We start from the raw sequence: 5,000 nt of genomic DNA on the forward strand, positions 1-5,000 counted from the left end.
TCATGATTATGGTGGTGAAATGATGTCATCGTGTCACAGTGATGTATCATGGTGGCAAAAGACTGCCACCTGGTGCTCATGAATACAAATGCCAAGTGAAGGGGAAATCCAGTCTTACAGCCTACATTTACACACACACACACACACACACACACACACACACATACACACACACACACACACACACACACACACACACACACACACATTTTGCATGAACAGCGAAAGAGAGGGGGGGGGGGGGCTGGAGGCGAGAGAGAGAGAGAGAGAGAGAGAGAGAGAGAGAGAGAAAGAGAGTCTGAAGGTATGAGAAAGGAGGAGAAAGATGTACGGGTCTGTTGCACTAAAAGCATATTGGGACCCAGTGCCAAAACCAAATTCACTTCTCACCACCCACACTGTACAAACCCACCTTGTGTAAGAAAAGAACATCAGGTACTACAACAAGCACATGCACAGTGTGTGTGTGTGTGTGTGTGTGCGTGCGTGCGTGCGTGCGTGCCTGCGTGCGTGCGTGCGTGTGTGTGCGTGTGGGTGTGTATGTGGGTGTGTGAGGGTTATCGGGAGTGCTAAGGATGGGTGGTAATTGAATAATGACAGTAAAGCTCCTGATGGATCACCTGTCACTCCTCCTGCCTCTATCCCTCCATCACTGTCAACCTTCTTTCTCTCGTTCTCTCTATACAACCTCTGGTCAAATTGTCCCTCATTCCAACCATCACCAGTGCAAGTCTGCTAAAGACCCCGCCTCCCACACACACTCACACACACAAACACACACGCACATGCATGGACGCACGCACGCACATACACACACACAAACACACACATACAGTACACACATACACACACCCCTATGTTAAAGGTTGTAGGGAGCATGTTGAGGTGCCCTTGACACTTTTTCAGAGCCCTTCAGTGAGGGACAGAGTGAGAGAGGGGATGTAGAGGACAGAGGGAGGGAGGGAGGGAGGGAGGGAGGGAGGGAGGGAGAGAGAGAGAGATAAGGAATGTGGATAGAGTGAAAGTTGGTATTTTGCTGTGCCTTTAGAGAGTACTGTTAGGCATATTTCTAAAGGATTATAGATTAGCATTTGGCTCTAAGTGAGAGCAATGCCAACATGGCTGCCTGTCTATCCTTAGTTGGTGTGTATATATATGTGTGTCTCTACACGGCTCTGCTGAGGACCACCTAGGCTGTTGTCCCATAGTCACCCCCTTCTACCTTTGAGGTATTCTCTACCTGACTGACCACAGCCTCTGTGTACCTGCATTGTGTTCAACCCCCCCCCCCCCCCCCTTTGCACCACTCATCCCCCCCTGTCTGCTGTAACGTCTAGCTATTGAACCTGATATGCATGGGGGTAGGGGGGAGCAGCGTGTGTGTGTGTGTGTGTGTGTGTGCGTGTGATCTTATCCTAAAAACCAACACATACACACATGCAAACATTTGATGAATGTTTTAATTTTTCTAGTATGCATAAAGACATTAATAAATAAGCACACAAAAGTAAATAAAGGTGTATTGAAAAATGAACTAAAACATTTAAATCTGAAGAATCGAAAAAAAAAAGTCAAGAGCATGGCGAGAGAGGGAAATTGAGCAGAAAAAAGCTGGAGGTGACTTCCTGTCTCTTTACTCAAAGCTTCCTGTGGAGTCATCTCATTCGCCAGCCTCCACTGTTGCACTGTAGACAGCAGGGCTCTGCATCTCTTTCTTTCTCTCTTTCTTTCTCTCTTTCTTTCTTCCTTCCTTTCTTTCTTGTGACCCAGTGGTTCCATTTTGTCTCCTCACCTCCCTCTTTCTCCCCCTCCTTTTGCTTTTTATTATCTCACTCGTCCTTATTCTGTGTGCATTCTTCCAGATGATTGTCTTTCCTTTTCTCAGCGCTTTTTCTCGCAACTCTTTGGTTTCTTTTGCCACCTCTGCTGTCACCACTGGCAGTTCTTTCTCCACTCTCACTACTCTCTGTGACCCCTCTTCATCACACTCCAAGTATTTCTCCTCCTTCTCTACCTCCTCCTCTTTTCTCTCCTCCACCTTTCTCACTCTTGTCTCATGATTTATTTCCATCCCTCTCACGATCCTCTCCTCCAGTTTTGTATTTTCATCTTCCTCTGTCTTTTTCTGATTCTTCTCCTGCATGACGTCCTCCTCAAACGCTCTCTCTCTTGTTCTGTCCTCCTCCTGCTGTCTCTTCTCCTCAAACGCTCTCTCTCTTGTTCTGTCCTCCTCCTGCTGTCCCTTCTCCTCAAACGTTCTCTCTCTTGTTCTGTCCTCCTCCTGCTGTCTCTTCTCCTCAAACGCTCTCTCTCTTGTTCTGTCCTCCTCCTGCTGTCTCTTCTCCTCAAACGCTCTCTCTCTTGTTCTGTCCTCCTCCTGCTGTCTCTTCTCCTCAAACGCTCTCTCTCTTGTTCTGTCCTCCTCCTGCTGTCTCTTCTCCTCAAACGTTCTCTCTCTTGTTCTGTCCCCCTCCTGCTGTCTCTTCTCCTCAAACGTTCTCTCTCTTGTTCTGTCCTCCTCCTGCTGTCTCTTCTCCTCAAACGTTCTCTCTCTTGTTCTGTCCTCCTCCTGCTGTCTCTTCTCCTCAAACATTCTCTTTCTCTTACACTCCTTTTCCTTTCTTTCCATACATTCAATTTCTGTCTCTTCAACCGTTGTCCTCTCCTGTTGCCGTTTGTTCTCCTCCAAGTTTGCCCTCCCCTCCTTCCCTCGTTCTCTCTTCTCCTCCTCTCTCTCCCTTTCCAGACATTCAGTCTTTCTCTGTGTCTCTTCCTGCTTTCTTTTCTGTGGCTCTCTCTCTCTCTTTTCGCTTTCAGTCGTCTTTTGTTCCATGAATGTTTGAAAGTATGCTTCTTTCTTTTCCTCTCTCTTCTCCCTCTCTTCCCTCTCTCTTCTCTTTTCATCACTCATTCTCTCCTCCAGACTGGGTTGCTTTCTCTGCATCTTTTCTGCCTCCTTCTCTCGTATTTTTCCCTTCGCTCGTTCCTCTACCTCCCTCCACAGCTCCTTCTTCAGGACTTCTTTCTCCTCACTGCTCCAGGCTCTCCATCCCTCCGCAGTCATCCGTCCCGATCTCTCCATCTCATACATCTCCTTTCTCTGCTTCTGGATCATCATCAGTTTCTCGATCCTCTTCTTCTTGTCCTCAAGCTCTCGCTCTCGATCGCTCACGCTCATCTCCTCCATCATCAACTCTTCTTTCTCCATCTCCCATCTGTCCTTGCACTCTCTCCTCTCCTCCTCCTTCCTCATTCTGTCTCTTCTCTTCCTCTCCTCTATCTCTTTCTCTTCTATCAGCTTCTTTGGGAGCTCCTTGTCCATCCTTTCTAGTTTCTTTGTCACTCCCTCCTTCCCCAACCTAATCTTCTCTTCTATCACTCTCCTCTTCTTGTCCATCCTCTTATATCCCTCCTCTCTTCCTCTCTCTCCATCCCTCCTTATATTTTTTACGAAGCGCTGAAACTTGAGTGGCACTTTCCTTGTGAACAGTCTGCATACTTTCTCTAGCCTTCTCTCCTTCTGCTGTAGCAGGCCCACCGCGTCACCAAAGCACCAGTCGTCCTGACCGACTTCACTCCACTCCTCCATGTTGACTGCTATTGATGAGAAAGACTTTTTGAGCGTAAGCAAGCCTGTGTGTTACTGCTAGTAAAGGAATGCAACACTAAACAGCTGGGCATAACATACATGGCTAAATGCTGAACAAAGAACACATGCAATTATATTAAATTTCATCATATAATACACAGCTAGGTGAAACGTAACACATTCTGTTCTAGAATACCATTGACATAATCACTCTGTGACATCACACTATGCAGTTTTGACCTTAGAACCATAGAGATAGAACTGTATACAGTATATCTCTATGGAGAAAAGAGTATCTATCTATCTATCTATCTATCTATCTATCTATCTATCTATCTATCTATCTATCGTATATCTATTTCTATGGTTTTGACCTACCATACCAAAAATATGAAATATGTTTTCTATGAAAATATAAAAAGTTTATATTTTTATATGAAAATATAAAAATATAGCCTACTGGCATTTCGACTGCCAATGGCCCCTGAGCATTGATTACTTTGTCTTATGATGACTGTTGGATAGATGATTCATTTACTGAAACAAATGTATTGTTGTAAGTCGCTTTGGATAAAGGCATCTGCTAAATGTCATAAATGTAAATAAATGTAAAAATACCACTCAGTCATCATCTGGTTGTCAAGCCAATGGCTATTACTGACATTGTCATGCCAAACATATTCACAGCACAACCTTGTAAAAGTCCTAGCAATAATAACCATGCCACAGTGACGTCATGCACTATTACCATGACAACCAGGCTTAATCTCATTTAAACACAATTTGATTGAAGTTGCTACACTACTATGCACTGGCTACTGCATAATGCTTTCTTTAGTGCTTCACAAATTGTTTAAGACAGCTCTACACAAACATGTATCCACACTCAACAATCTGTGAACAACTTACCGTATGTGGTCAAATATTTCGGATTCCTCAAACACTGTATTGACTGCAGGATTCTTGACTGATTCTTGTAAGTTACACTTTCTGATAATAGATGCCTTTGATAACCTGAAATCATAATTCAAACTAATAAGCCATTGTCTTATGCCACATAAATCCAGGTTGTTTTACTTGAAATATGACAAGAAATGTGTTTATAGTAATTTTACCACCTAAATAGTTTAATTTGTTTGAAATAAAGAAATTGTTTATATATCTTTACAGTCTGTATACAGGACTACTGTATAGAAAAATGCATGTAGGCCTACTTGGCTGAAAAATATATATCACTTTTGGACAATATGAGAGAGAGTACTTACCAGTGTGCTGTCTTTCTGCAACTACCTGTCTCCCAGAATGTTCTCCCACCAAGACTCTCTCCCCTTGACAACCCCTTTATGACATCGTCCATTATGACATCATTCAAAGCTAGCATGTCCCAAGTCTATGCAAAATCTCTAGTCTC

This window comes from Argentina silus (assembly GCF_951799395.1).
Source record: "Argentina silus genome assembly, chromosome: 13".
Classification (NCBI taxonomy): Eukaryota; Metazoa; Chordata; class Actinopteri; order Argentiniformes; family Argentinidae; genus Argentina; species Argentina silus.